Source organism: Camelus ferus, chromosome 3, assembly GCF_009834535.1.
Source record: "Camelus ferus isolate YT-003-E chromosome 3, BCGSAC_Cfer_1.0, whole genome shotgun sequence".
NCBI lineage: Eukaryota > Metazoa > Chordata > Mammalia > Artiodactyla > Camelidae > Camelus > Camelus ferus.
In genome coordinates this window covers 11,971,116-11,987,042 of record NC_045698.1, presented here as the reverse complement: position 1 = coordinate 11,987,042, position 15,927 = coordinate 11,971,116, and positions in this window count along the sequence as shown.

The window sequence follows — 15,927 nt, the reverse complement described above, 5'->3', positions numbered from 1 at the left end:
TATTCCCAAATTCTACTGGCTCCTCTCTCGTCTTGGTGGTGGAAATGTACCCCCTCCATCCGAAGGACCGTCCGTGTCTCAATTCCCACCTCCCATTTTCTGCTCTAGATTATTTCATCCACTCTCTTCACCAGCTAAGTCTTTCTTATTCACATTTTTCTAATTGAGTGAAACTTTACTATGGTTTTATTTTTGTAGGACAGCCTGAGCAATGAGATAACATTCATGTTTGTTTCAGCTCATTTCTAGGACCTTTCTGTACAGACGTGCACACAAAGGAACTGGGACAATAGACCTCATATTTCTTTTCATTAATTTGCAATACAAGCTGCCTGGCAATACTTCAACCATTATTATTGATCATCTTGTACAGGGCATTGAGTGAGATCCTGAGGGGCACACAAAGATGTGTAAACCAGAACCATGTAGTCTAGAGTCAAGACAATTCCACTGGTTGCAGGGGTGAGTATTTGAAATCTTATGTTTATGGGGACTCAGAGACAGAATTATTAATCCTCTTTTGTTCCTCTAGCCTTTAGCCCTTTAATTATCTGGACCCACTAACACACTACACAAATGCACTTCATAAATCCACAAATATATCATAATTTTTGAATTCTAGTTCAAAAGGTACTTTGTTTTATCCCATCCCTAGCCCTGAGGATAACAAAATAAACAGCAAAGGCCACAGCTTCCCGTGACCTACTTAAGGCTATCACACATTTCCAGGGCACTGATATTACTGACTATTTAAGGGAAAACTTTAAAATGCTTGCCCTCGAAAGGCATCGGTGTGAGGTACAACTCAGTGGTAGAGTGCGTGCTTACGTTAACATGCATCAGGTCCCGGGGGTCAATAAAACAGGTATTGTCATCCCATATGCAGATGAAATGTGCGGTATCTCACTTTCCCATATTGAAACATACACTTTTTTCTGTGAAGCTGGAGTAAACAATTTTAATGGGCTGAGAGTGACTGGGTAATCTGGTTCCTTTGCATTACCAGGCAACTGAATGAGATGATTACTGTTTTCGGAGCCACCCTGGAGAGGGAAGGAATTCTGCAAACGTGCCTGGAACACAGGGCTGGTCCTGGTCCACCCCGAAGCAGGATCTGGCTTGTCTGATTTCTCAGAGTGTGCGGGAGCTCACACTTACGTCACGATTAAAAAATTAGTCCTTTGTATTTCTCATTATGCAGTCAAAGGAGAAACTGAGTCACCATTAATGGTGTGTCAACTAGGAAAAGAAGTGACAGTGTGTGAAAGGTGGAGTCTAATCAGAGCAGTCAAAATTTTGGTGACCGTGGTTCACCCTTAGGGTCAGCAGCTGCTGCATCTTTCATCCAAACCACCTCAGCTGACCGCCTGCCTCATCAGTTTCTTACTATGTTCAATGAAGTTACAAAAAAAAAAAAAAAAAACAACCCAAAAACAAAAACCAGCAAATGCTGTTGACTTGCAGGCTCATTGTTTCAGACTAATTTGCAATAAAAAAGGAAGAGATTTGGAGAACATGGTTTAATATTAAGAGTAAGCTAGCAATAATCTCCCTTTGCATGGGACGTTCCAGGTTTTATCACTAAAGTCCCACATCACAGGAAACCCCAGTCCCAGGCAGTCCCCAGTGGTTATTCACACTAGGAGGTGTAGATCAAAAGACAGGAACTGAATTGATAGCTTTTTCCTCTTGATGGGAAAACAAATATCATGTTTACAAGAGGTAAAAACTGAATTCCTTAAATGAATTCATTGTTCATTCATCAGTTTTCTTAGTAAATCATCTAGAATGACTTCTCAAACATCTAATCCAGGGCAAAGCTGTGTCAGAACACCTATGATAAAAGTGCCCAGTGAAAATGCGGTTTGAAAGTTTGAAAAACATTTCATCACTGGAGAGGTGATGAGGCTTCTGTGACGTACATCACATACATGTGATGAAAATTCCAGCATAAGTAGAGATTAACATAGTCACTTTTCTTCTCTCAAAAAAATTTCTGATCACTATTTCCTTGAGTGATGATCAATAAATCAGTTACGCTTTCTGTCCACCACATGACCTATCACCACATATATGAGTCAGGTTCTCCAGAGAAGCAGAACCAATAAGATCTGTGCACCCAGAAAGAGATTTTAAGGACCTGGCTTTCCTGAATATGGAGACTGGCAAGTTCAGACTCTGTAGGATTGGCTGGCAGGCTGGAGACCCAGGGAGGAGCTGCAATTTGAGTCTAAAGGCAATCTGCTGGCAGAATTCCCTCTTCCCCTTGGGGAGCAGGCCTTCAACTGATTGAATGAGACCCATCCATCCACATTATGGAGGGTGATTGGCTTCACTTAAAGTCTACTGACTTAAATGTTAACTTCTAAAAAAATAACTTTGTAGAAATATCTAAAAAATTGATGAATCATCTGGATACCATGGACTAGCCAAGTAAACACAGAAAATTAACCATCCTATGACCCAGGGGCTTAACTTCTCAGTAAGGGAAACTTAACAAGAGTTTGACAAACTAGGGCTGAAAATGTGGTGCCCTGCTAGTTGAAACTCAAGCTGCTTTTCTAGAAATTATACTCACTCAGTTCAGTATTAGCCAAAGATGAGTAGGAAATTTCTGCTTTGTTTACCTTGTTTAGTTTTATTATAACAAACAGGTACATGATAATTTACAATGTGAACTTGCACACACTTTGAAAATGAGTCTCATAAAATGAGACTTCAAGGGAAAGTTTCCCTTCGCATAAGCCTCTCTGGGCTAGGTGCCCCAGGCTCTCCCAGAGACAATTCTGCTTTAATTTACATTTCTTTGCCATTAGGTATAAAAGCTTAAGAAGAATTGCTTTGGCACTTCACCTCGGTCATCTTAAGGTGCTGGCCACCTTGAGTAGGAAATTTTCATTGTCTGTCTCAGTGAAGCCAGACAGACCACTTGGCATTCCTAGGCTAGAACAGTTTCCCCTGCCTTCAGCAAAGAAAATAGGGAGATGATTGGGCTCATTCATTCTTAACCGAGTAGGCAAAGGAGTTTACCAGGTCTGTGAGCACAGAGGCCTGAGTCCACGGATAGCTCTGTACCCGCCCCCTTCCTGACCACTGCAGACACAGAGATGGGAAGCAGAGTGGGTTGTACAGAGATCCATCACTGAGAAACAAGCTCAGGACAAGTGTCCTCAGCAGGAGGAGTCTTTGAATTCATGTTTCCAATGAGAACGACAACGTACACGTTCATTCACCCGACGCACATCTATGGAGCACTTACTGTATACTAGCAGCACCCTACCAGGTACATGGGTTCGGGCACGGGTTGCGTTTGGTTCCTTCTCCCAGGAGGTTTGCTGGGATTCAAGCAGGCGAACAAGTGTGAGGGAGAAGCATCAGCTGGTGCCTCATCCTAAGTGTGTCTGTTACATGATTGAATTTGATCACCCATTTTGAGGCTTAGTGGAAAACCAATTGTAGAAAGCCTTTCATTTAAAATGAAAAAACTCGATGATTTCCTCCTCCTGGAAATTTAGAGGGGAAAACCCCTATTATCTAATAAATTATCTGCATTAAAAATGCATTAGTCATCAATCTTCATACCATCTGGTGACAGCTACATTGCTTATTTAAAAACAACACAGTCCCCTTCCTCGGAGTGTGCTTTTTATGGTTCTTGTAAAAGAAACTCATTAAACTCAACTATAGAAGAAGGTAAACTGCTTTACAGTAAATTAGAATGTTATAAATAAGAGAATGCTTTGCATAATATTTTAGTTGTTATTTTAATTTAAGGTGGAATGCATTGCTGCCCAAAATGTCTATTGCAGAAACTGAAAGAACATAGTCCTTGTAGTCGATGGTAAACGCTAGAGAGAAGACCAGCCCCAGCATTTATTTTTCCTATGCATCCAACTCAGCGACAGAGGATCCTAAGGTGCCCCGTGAACTGCCCACAAAGATGGCATTTTCCTCCTTCCTTTGAAGGTCAGTGAGCCCGACTGTCCTGGTGTCCATGTTATGAAAGGCAGTGATGCATGGGAAGCACTCATAGGCATCAGTCCGATGCTAAAGCGTTATTGGCAATAACAGGAGGGATGGACTTTACCAATTTGAGTTAAAAAAAATTACTGCATCTAAATATTCATCTTGATTACTGAGTTTTTCGACGCCCCCTTAAATTTGGTGCCCAAGGTGAGGGCCTTATTCATCTCTCCTAGTCCCCAGTCCTGGTTACTATCCCCTGACAGCTGGTAAATGCTCAGTGACAGTTAGCAGCTAGTCACAAAACAGAAAGACAGAAAAGTATTCATTAAAGATAGTTTTATACCAACCATTGTTGGGGTTTATTTTTTCAGTGATCTGGTGAGGAAATCCATTTACAGATCCCTATCCTGGTGTTTCTGGGTCACTCACACTGTAAATGACAGACAGAATGGGATGACAGTCGCACAAGTTGTGCAACAACGTGACCCAGAGAGATGTGTGACCTGTGGGAATGGAACCAGCCTAAGCTGAGGTGGTAGAAGTTGGCCAGATCATCAACCTCCATCTGAATCCTCATCGTAAGTACAGAGCAAATTCAATATAGACTTTTCTTTTCCTGTGTCCCACCTGTCTCATTAGGGCTGACCCCTTGCTCTGTCTTTGTTGGGACCTACAGAAAAGATTCTTCCTTCATGTTACATCCCAGCCCCTCACAATAGATGTCATCTCTGAATACGATGGGCGTTGTGGCAAATATTACCAAAAATATTTCTCTGTATGATCCTCCTGGGATTACTGCACCCTCTTTCTTTCAGTGAGTTTAAGTCTTTTCCAATACCCATCCGTTTTTACAATATCCCCATTCATCTGCCGAGGAGACACATTACTTTTTCTACTTTGTAAGTGAGGATGCTGTGTAAAGCCAGCTTACATCTCATCTGGTCCATATGTAATGAGGTGGTCCAAGCTGTTCACTGAGGCCATGATTCTTGGTCTCTGTTTTCTAATCCCCCCAAGCCCATCTTTCTCTTCTCACTGGTGCTCTTGCCTCAAGGGTTTGCATATTTAGAGTTCAGTTAGATCTTTCACAAAAAGGACCAAACCATTATCTATCTATGTATCTGTCTATGTATCTATCTATGTATCTATGTATCTATGTATCTATCTATCTATCTATCTACCTACCTATCTATCTATCTATCTATTTTTGTTTTTAGAAGTTATACTCCATTTATCATAACATGTTGGCTGTATTCCCTGTGCTGTACAATATATCTTTGTAGCTTATTTTATACATAGTAGTTTGTACCTCTTAATCTGGGGGTGGTTATTTTTTAAGATGGGTGACCCAGAGGGAAGCAACTCAAAAAATGCACTCACATAGAACTTTACATGAGATTAGGAAGACAGGAATTTGTCAAAAAATAGAGGGGATGTTGCTGACGGAGAATGTGCCCCCGCACTCAGCCCCCTCTTGGCCCTGCCCCTGGTGTTCCTTGGCCGGAGACTCACTGCTCGCAGGAGCTGGTGGACGTCCTGGGGATCAGACGGCCCACCCGGTGTCATTCAGTGTGCAGTCTCCATGCCTGTGTCACCATGGAATCCTTTCTGTTTTAGAAAAGACCCACGAGGACCTGCAGAGCACGCGAGTTCCTGGGGGCTGGGTTTTGGAGGGATGTTGCTCTAACCGATACTTCATTTTCAGTTTCTCCCGCTGCCTGATCAAACCCTTTCAACAGGAAATCCCATGCCCAGTGGGCAAACTCCTCCTGGAAAGTGTGCATCCGACAGAACCTTGGTATTACAATCATGGCACCACCGTGATAATCATTGTGGTTGTTGGTCAAGAAAGAAGGCAAGGGAAGAGCGGGGGTTTTAGACATTTGCCGAAGTCCAAATGCAGTGGGCGTCTTTGGGGAGAGAATCAGACTGTGATGTCCACGTGGACAGCCCAGAGCAAGTCACTGGCACAGGTAGCCAGCACTGACCTCCTGTGAACAACAACAACAACAAAACACCGTGGAATTCTGGCTGCGGCCTGGGATTCAGGAAGCAGAATCTTGTTCAGAGGTGTACCCCTAACAAGGAGTGTGACTTTCAGGAACTCACACTGCCGGGGTCTTGTCTGTTGAGCTATAATGTGAGAGGTTTAGACTGGACCAGTGGTTTTCTACATGGTCCCTCTGACACACAGAAGTGCAATAAGGTGACTGACTGGGAGTAGCGTGGGGGACCCCAGCCCAGGGGCTCAGGAGCTTCAAGTTCAGGCCCGAGCAGTTCCCCTTTGGTCTGAGTGATGTGTTAGGACACCACCTAAGGTTTTGTCTGGATAAAGAGCTCTGGGTTGATAATTAGACAAAGCAAACAAAACAAAACAAAAAATGGCAGAGTGGATGGTCTTGAGGCTTTCTGTCAATATCATTAGTTAATGATGTAATAAAAAGTTAGTGATATATTTTATAAACAAATCATCTGTCCCTGCCCTCCAGCAAAGACCTCAGAAACACAGCATCCTTGGAGAACTAGGGTTTATTACTCGTACATGGGAGTGTGAAGGAAAAGCCCAGATGGGCTAACGAGCTAAGTCACAAATCTAAGTGTGATAAGTGTCAGGTTTACTGATATAAATTCTGCTGGGCTAACTCGTAAATCTGAAGTTTAGTGTCAGTTTACTGGGCTAACAAGCTAACTCTTAAATCCAAGCCCAACAAGTGTCAGTAACGTGATCTGTTCCGAACTGATAAGCTCCAGTGTACTGATTCCTTGCTTTTTGTTGTTTGAACCTTATTGGCTGATAGCCCATACTTGTAATTAACCCTATAAAACCTCATGTGCATGTCTTGGAGGTGCTCAGAGCTTCGGAGCAGAAGCCCCTCTGAGCCTGCCGGCGTAATAAATCTGCGTACTCCAACCCTCCGAGTGGTGCTTGTTTCTTGGCTGGCCTGTCATTTCTGTAACATTTCTGGAGGCCCCAGCGAGATACAACCACGCCAGCCCCTTGAGCCGCTGGACTGGTGGCTCTGGCCGACCAGGGGACGGGACTCCGGCAGCGAACGAGGTGGCGCCGCCCGACGGTATTCCGGGTTCTCTTTCGTGACGGCAACTCGGCCCCCGGGTGGCTGGGCTACAACCAGAGCCAGACTCCGTGGAGGGACGGACAGACTCACCAGGTGGCTGTCCGGACAAGGTAGGATGCCCCGGGAGGAATCAGGTCCTGTCCCATTGGACAGAAGAGGAGGCTGATCCCCTCCTACAGGCTCTCCATCTGATGATATTTCAGACGGGGAAATCAGGTCAGGTATCAGGTCCTGTCCCAGTGGACAGAAGAGGAGGCGGATCCCCTCCTACAGGAAACAGGATATTGGTATTGGTGGGAGGAATGTTGTTAACCTGTGTGTGTGTGTGTGTGTGTGTGTGTGTGTGTGTGTGTGTGTGTGAGTGAATGAGCAGCCTGTGAAGCATGCGATCAGGCTCGAGTTTGTAGCTCCACGGCATTCTGCTACAGGAGTTCGAGTGAGTCTCAACCTGCGGTTCCGTGGTGACCTCATACGGCTCAGGGCGGTATCGGTCCCTCAGGGTCCCGATCAGAGTCAGCGGCTTATACTGACCCGCCAAAGCTAAGAGGCACCTTCGTCCCCGCAAGGGGAGCGGCCAGGCGGATGCAACGAAAACCCTCCCTTGTCTTGTCTGCGACACCGGCACAGGGTGGCTACACTGGGAGGGAAAAGGACATAGACAGCCAATGAGTCATCGCCCCTGTGCCCTCAGAGGCTAAGATGCTATTTCTATGAGAAAGTCTCCTACCTGATTCTGTCACAGAACACCTGAGACTTATTGTTCCCCTACTGAACTGACCCAAGCAGTGCCCCTTTTGCCTAGCCTCAGGCCCCCAGGACTCAAATTTAGAAGACAAATTCCTTCAGGACCGGGCTCACCCGGCCTCGGAGGTCCCTTTTCTAGTCCATTTGTTTTACCATCTGTCGTCAGTCCCACGCCCCTGATACGTTAGTTCAGAATATGGAGAGAATTTAATGAAGAAAGTCCCTGGAACTGCTTGAGGCCTTGAGCTCCAGAGACATCAGCTGTGACTGAAACCCAGAGTCCCTGACCAAGTTAGCCTTAAAACAACTCATAGACCCAGCAAGAGAGCAGTCTCCCTGGGAACTCCGGTGTTTTGAAGAGTAAAGAAGAAAAAGATATAAAGGCTACCTTCCTAAACATCTAAAGCAACAGATCTATTATCCTTAAACATCTAAAAAGAATGGGAGGCTCTAAGTCAAAACCCACCACTCTAGACTGCATGATTAAGAATTTCAAAAAGGGGTTCTCAGGAGACTATGGAATTCGAATGATCCCTGGCAGGCTCCGCACTTTATGTGAGCTTGAATGGCCGGCCTTTGGAGTCGGGTGGCCCTCAGGAGAAACTCTGGACCTAGCAACAGTGCGAGCAGTCTATCAAATAATCACTGGAACCCCAGGCCACCCAGATCAATTCCCTTACATTGACTCCTGGCTAAATATCGCCCAGACTCTACCCCCATGGATTCAGTTTTGCTCAAATGGACCTGGACAATACAAGATACTAGCAGCTCAGCTGGTCCAGGCCAAAAAGACAGTCAAATACTTCAAATTTATTCTCTCAGAGGGACACCGAGCCCTAGGACCAGAACGAAAACAAGTTATTTGCGCCATACCCAGACCGGAAACAAAAAGAAAACTGCGAGAGTTCCTGGGCGCAGCTGGGTTTTGCCGGATCTGGATCCCCGGGTTTTCAAAAATAGCCAAGCCCCTCTACGAAGCAACTGCTGGATCAGGAAAAGAAACCCTCAAGTGGGAAACTAAACAAGAAAATGCCTTTAGGCAATTAAAGGAACTGCTAACCCAAGCCCCAACACTAGGCTTACCAGATGTAACACGAAAGATTAATCTGTTTGTACATGAAAGAGACCAAACCGCTCTTGGAGTCCTGACTCAGAATGTGGGGCCATGGCAGCGACCTATGGCCTATTTGTCTAAAAGACTGGGCCCTGTAACATCAGGATGGCCACCCTGTTTACGGGCCCTCGCTGCCACAGCCCTCCTGGTCAACGAGGCAAACAAACTCACACTGGGACAAACTTTAAATGTAAAAGTGCCCCATTCTGTGGTGGCCCTGATAAACGGCCCAGGTTACAAATGGATAACTAACACAAGGATGACCCACTACCAGGGGCTTCTATGTGAAAATCCAAGAGTCCTGTCTAGAGACTGTGCGAACCTTAAACCCAGCCACATATTTGCCTGAGGGGGAAGGGCAGCCTGACCACTGACTGAAAAAAAAAACCATCAAAGAGGTGTATGCAAGCAGGCCTGATCTAACCGACAAGCCCCTGCAAAACCCAGACCTGGAACTTTTCACAGACGGCAGCAGTTACATGCAAGATGGACAGCAGCGAGCAGGTTACGCTGTAACAACAACCCGAGAGGTAATAAAGGCAGAGTCCCTTCCCCCAGGATGGTCTGCTCAGTGAGCAGAGATCTGGGCACTGGTCCAGGCACTAAGGGAAGGGAAAGGAAAACGAGTCAATATATACACCGATTCCAAATATGCATTTGCAATCTTGCATGTACATGAAGCCATCTATAAGGAGAGAGGACTTTTGACTGCTGGGGGAAAAGAAATCAAAAACAAAGAAGAAATTTTACAGTTACTGGAGGCAGTATGGGATCCAAAGGAAGTGGCCGTTATTCACTGTAAGGGACACCAAAGAGGAAAAGACCCTGTGAGCCAGGGGAACAGGCTAGCTGATCAAAAGGCAAGAAAAGCAGCCGCCTGGGAACACTCAGTAATTAAAGTTATGGCAGCGCCAGAGCTACCCACTGCCCCAGAATATAGCCACGATGAAAACAAGTGGGCACAGGCTGAACGAGGTAAGAAAGGAAAGGACAGATGGTGGATCATGACGGATGGAAGGGTTTTCATCCCAGAACTGACTAGCTTATCGTCTACTCCAACAACAACACAAAGCCACACATATGGGAAAAACGGCTTTGGAGGCCCTTTTAAAGCGATATTTCCTAATTTCTTGTCTCCCTACTCTGTGTGCATCAGTTTCGCAACGCTGCTTGCTCTGTGCACAAAACAATCCAAAACAAGGGCTAACTGGGCCAATGGGAATACAACGATGCGGATTGGCTCCCTTTGAAGATTTAGAAGTGGACTTTACTGAACTTGGGCCCAGTAAGGGATATAAGTACCTGCTGGTTTTCGTCTGCACCTTCACAGGGTGGGTAGAGGCCTACCCCACCAGGACAGAGAAAGCAAGGGAAGTGACAAAGGCTCTCCTCAGGGATGTTATCCCTCGATTTGGAATACCTACCTCCATTGTGTCTGACAATGGACCCGCCTTCGTGGCAGAAATTGTACAGCAAGTGGCAAAGGCACTGAGCATCCGCTGGAACCTGCACACAGCATACCGGCCTCAAAGCTCAGGGAAGGTAGAATGAATGAACAGAACTCTAAAACAAATGATAGCTAAAATCAGCCAAGAAACCCAGCTCCCCTGGGTGGACATTCTACCCCTGGCTCTGTTGCGAATTAGATGCACCCCAAGATTTAATACTGGGTACGCTCCCTTTGAAATCCTCTACGGGCGACCGCCACCTTTAGTCAGGATGAGAAATCCCACCCCAGAAATAGGAAATTTAGGGCTTCACCAACAACTGTTGGGACTAGGAAAAGTACTACGAGAAGTTTGGGGTTGGGTGATAGAGAAAACCCCCATTTCATTAGGGGTCCAAGTGCATCCCCATAAACCAGGTGACCAGGTATGGGTGAAGGATTGGAAAAAGGAACCTCTCAAACCAACATGGAAGGGACCATATTTAGTGGTATTAACTACTCCTACAGCTGTTAAAGTTGCAGGAATCATCCCTTGGATCCACCACTCCAGGGTCAAGAGAGCGACTGCACCTCAGACGGAGGGTCCCTGAAAAATTGAGAGTGTCCCGGGAGACCCGCTCAAGATCAAGATCAAGAGGGACCAGAAAAGGATTGACGAGCCCTGCTCTAGCCACACCTGGAAGCTGGCTAGTCAACGCATGGCCGAAGCTTGAGGAAAGCTCAACACAGCTGTTAAATGTATTTCTTTTGTGCTCCCTTGCCTCTTTCCTTGTTTGCTATACCAGTCTGCGTACTAGCAGTGGGGCTAGCTAGCGCCGCCTCACCTGACTGGAACATAGGCCACAAAATCCTGATAGCTATTTTATATCTTGTTATAATTAATGCCATCACCACAGCATCATGTCTAAGATAATCATAAGGCTGATGCTACTGACGCTAATGCCCTCACTCCCCTTGGCTTTACAATGAACCTGCATGGAACCGGGTGACAAGTGGTCCGTGTACCAACCTGTATTTTCAGCTTACAGGTGAATTCATCCACGATCTCCAACAAATAGCAAAAACCCTGGAAACTTTGCAAAATCAGATTGATTCTCTGGCCAAGGTGGTCTTACAAAACAGAAGGGGTCTGGACTTACTCACGGCCAAAGAGGGGGGACTATGCCTCTTCCTAATCAAAGAGTGTTGTTTTTATGCCAATTAATCAGGAATTGTCAGAGAAATGGTTCAAGAGTTACAAGACAGAGTGAAAAAGAAAAAACATATTTTAGATAAGAGCCCATGGACAGGCCCCTGGGGCTGGATCTCCTGGCTGGCACCGTTCATAGATCCCTTACTCCTGATTTTTGCAGTTCTGCTAATTGGGCCCTGTGTCCTAAACTTCCTGACCCGCTTTGTCAGTGAGCAAATAGAGGCTATAAAACTTCAGATGTTAGCCTCCAATTATGAGCCCCTGCAACAGGTAAGTGATGATGCTTACTCCAACAAGGGTTGTGAAAGCATCAAGAGGGGGAATGTGAAGGAAAAGCCCAGATGGGCTAACGAGCTAAGTCACAAATCTAAGTGTGATAAGTGTTCGTTTACTGATGTAAGTTCTGCCGGGCTAACTCGTAAATCTGAAGTTTAGTGTCAGTTTACTGGGCTAACAAGCTAACTCTTAAATCCAAGCTCAACAAGTGTCAGTAACGTGATCTGTTCCGAAGCTGATAAGCTCCAGTGTACTGATTCCTTGCTTTTTGTTGTTTGAACCTTATTGGCTGATAGCCCATACTTGTAATTAACCCTATAAAACCTCATGTGCATGTCTTGGAGGTGCTCAGAGCTTCGGAGCAGAAGCCCCTCTGAGCCCGCCGGCGTAATAAATCTGAGTACTCCAACCCTCCGAGTAGGTGCTTGTTTCTTGGCTGGCCTGTCATTTCCGTAACAGGAGGGAGGACGCAGACCAGGAGGAGCCGTGGGCACCTCAGTGACAGGGCCGTGGGGGAGCCTAGTCTAGACTCCGGGCTTTGCTTGGGTGATTGGAAGAAAGGGGTTGGGGGTGGGTAAGAGGAGGGAAGAACGTTCTAAGGGAGCAGGGGTTTGGTCTGGACTGTGTGCTGTCAGAACGTGGGGGAGTCTATGGTGGGATATTCAAGGCTTACCTACGGGGAGGGCTGATGGAGAAAGGAAACTTGTCTCAGGTTCAGGAGGCGCTCACTGGTCTCAGCTGAGGGGGAGGAGGCTGGTGTTTCCTGGGTGCACAGAGGCCTTGTTGGTGTCACATCCGTGGTCTCAGGTGACCTTGTCCGACACTGGGGTGTCCTGTGCGACCGTTTACGTGAGCAGAACCAGGGCCCAGCATGAGCGTCAGGCCAGCTCCCAGACGTCAGGGGACGCTTTTTGTTTTCTTACCTCACTTCAAAAGATGCGTTTTAACTTAGAGAGAAATACTTAAATCAGCACCTACCCCCTCAGAGTTCCTCAACGCAGTCAGATGCTTTTGTGAATGCGCTGAATAAACACTCCTCATGGCGTCTTGCCCGCCCCGCCCTCCCCACCCAGAGACACCGAGTGATGCTAAGATGTGTCTGCCCTGGGTTCACATCCCTGAGATATTCTAGGAGATCCCAAAGAATAAACACAGAACAAAGGAGAAGGACGACGAGATGCAGACACGTGTGGAATTTTTCATTAACGTTGCTCATTGCGTCAAAAAGCCAGATGAATGAATGCAGCCTGTTTCTCCATCAGGTGATGACCAACAGGTGGGTACTTTACCATTAAGGTGAACTCCTTTTGTGGAGAAATAATTTGGAAGGTATGCGTGCCCCTGGAAGAAAATGGAACTGAAATGAAAATGCTCAATAGACAATCATTTGAGGATAAAAGGAAGAAGAACCGAAGCTAAATTATATTTGAGCTGTTAGTATATATGTGTAAAAAGTACTGAATAAATCAACTAAAACCCACTCTCACATGCATAACACATGCCTTGCTTGCGTTTTTAATTTTTATTTTTGATTACCTACAATTTCCCTGCTGGGGTAGGGTTACTGAGCAGATTCAATTATTAGGAGAAAAATGGCATTGGGAACATTTTCGGTTCCTCATCTTGACTGTCTTCATTCTAAGTCCTCGCAGGACTATGTTACTTATCTTCAGATCAGAATGCAGTGGTTCAGAGGAAGGACCCCTGGCCTAGGAATCAAAGGCCCACATTCCAATCCCACAGTTGACTGGAGACTTAGAAACGCCCCAGGCTCACCGCCTGGAGAGGGAAACGCCCTTGCCGGGATGGGGGCTGGGAATGTGACATGTAGGTTGCTTCGACTGGTAAAAAGAAGCAGCACCAGGTCACAATTGCTTCCTGGGAGCCTGGGTTCCCCGTCAGGTGTGTTGAATGTGCCTAATTGGCGCCACCAGTAGACCATGGGGTCCCTTGTGACAGAGGCAGCTGCAGGAGGCACCAGGGGAGAGCCAGCCCCGCCCTCCCTGGAGACGCAGGCAACACTGCCATCCATATCTTGCTTCAAGGAGGACACACTGGCTCTCCCTCCGCAGGCTTCCTTGAGTCCACAGAGAAAACCCGAGCATTATTATTCCTCAGTCATCCTACAAGCTGTTGAGCCTTGAAAGCTCCAACAGAGGCGGCTGCTGGAGCATGGCTGCGGGGCGGCCCACGTTTAATTGATTCCCACGCGGATGCCGCTTTATGGGGCCTTTGCTCTGTGTTTAACGCCACGGCCGGTGATGGACGTTCGCTGCTGGAAAGCGCGCCGGTCCTCTGCACACAGCTTTCTCACTGATGGGGGAAGACGTCCTCTCTCTGCTCAGTTGTATCTGGCCTTTTCCAGCCCAGCGGTAATTAATGTTTGTTCTCATCCAATGGGCAGAGTCTAAGAAATGCAGCTCTCATTAGCTCCCTCTCAATTAAGAAAAACGGTCCTCTGCCCACTGGACTCAGATGCTGCTACCAGGCTGGAGCTGTTTGAATTACACAGCTGGGAGGGTGGGGAGGCCATCCTAGCCATGTCTGCTGCTCCAGGCCCGGCCCCAACAATGCCCAGACTCCTCCAGTCTCCTCCAGTTCCCCCACCCACCCACTCCACACCCAGGCTCACCGCCTAGGGAACCAGAAGGAGGATAATCACTAACATGTGCTGGGAGCTTACTATGCAGCAGGCGCTGTCCTAACAATGCACATGGACCAGCTCTTTAAGGATGAAGATGGATGAGCTCGTAAATGATGCGGGTGACTTAGCTCAGTGGGCGTGGTCCCATACCTATGACGCTGGGGCCACAAGAACTCAAGACATGAACAAGAACCCCTGTTCAAGTTCTGCTCCTGACACACATGAGCTGTGTGACCCTTGAGCAAGTCACCATGAGGAGACCTACACTTTTATATTTGATCAGAGCCCAAATTTCATAATGTGAAGGTCTGGAGTTGCTGTCTCCACAGGCGAGTTCCCTTCACTGTGTTCCCTTCCTCAGGCTACACCCAGGCAGCCGACTCCCGAACGCTGGTGACTGGTGTCCAGGAGCGTGAGGAGGAGGAGAGAAGGGATCAGCCAAAATCCAGCCCCTCCCTTGGAAATGATGCCTTTGATGTTATGTTTGTGCGTCTGTAGTTGGAGCTGAAAAGAACCAGTTGTAGGTGTGTTAACTGGCAGGGTCTCTATGGAGGGCAACTTGCTAATTTGTCAGCAGTTCAAATGCACATCTGCTTAGACGTAGCCATTCTGCTCCTAGAGATTTACGCCAAAACAGGGGGAGAGGTTGGATGTGTGTACCAGGATCTTTATGGCCACGTTGTCTGCACCAGCCCAGGCCTGCAAACAATGCAGGTGGGGGCTGACTAGATGAATTATGGTACATTTGGACACTGGAATAGTACGTAACTATAAAAATAGGCAGCTTTAACTAACAAATTCAAGTGGAATAATCTCCAAGATGTTTTGTTCACTGGAAAAAAGCAAGGTGTTCTCGCCGGCATGGCGTTCAGAGTCCCTACACTCATTTGCTCACATGTGCACAGTCTTCCCACAAGGACAGTGACACCGGGTGTCAGCTGCCGTCGCTGGGGAGGGGCCTGAGGGGGCTGGGGGTCAGGAGACAGGGACGCTCATTTTCACTGCATACCATTTTGCATCTTGAATTTGTGCCATAGGAGTGAAGTAGGTGGGCCTCGTGCAGTCAGTTGAAGGTCCTGAGAGAAAAAGATTGAGCTTCCCCCTACAAAGGAAGAGAGAACTCTGTCTCAGGACTGCCTTCAGGTTTGAGTTGAGACTGCAACATCAGCTCCCCTGGGTCTCAGGCTGCCGCCTGCCCTGAGGACGTCAGACTCGCTGGCCTCCACAACTGCATGTCCCAATTCCTTAACATAATAAGAGAGAGAGACCCAGAGAGGGAAGCATGGGTTCTGTTTCTCTGGAGAACCCTGACCGGTGCAGTCCTGGGGACGCTCCTGTCACCACACGTCACAGCACACATCCCCCCTGGTGCTGCCAGGGCTGGTCCCTTATTTACAGGTGTGCTGTGTCCAGTGCAGCCGGCCAGGCTGTAGGGTCTCTGTGAGCAGGCGCTGTATCTCCATCTTC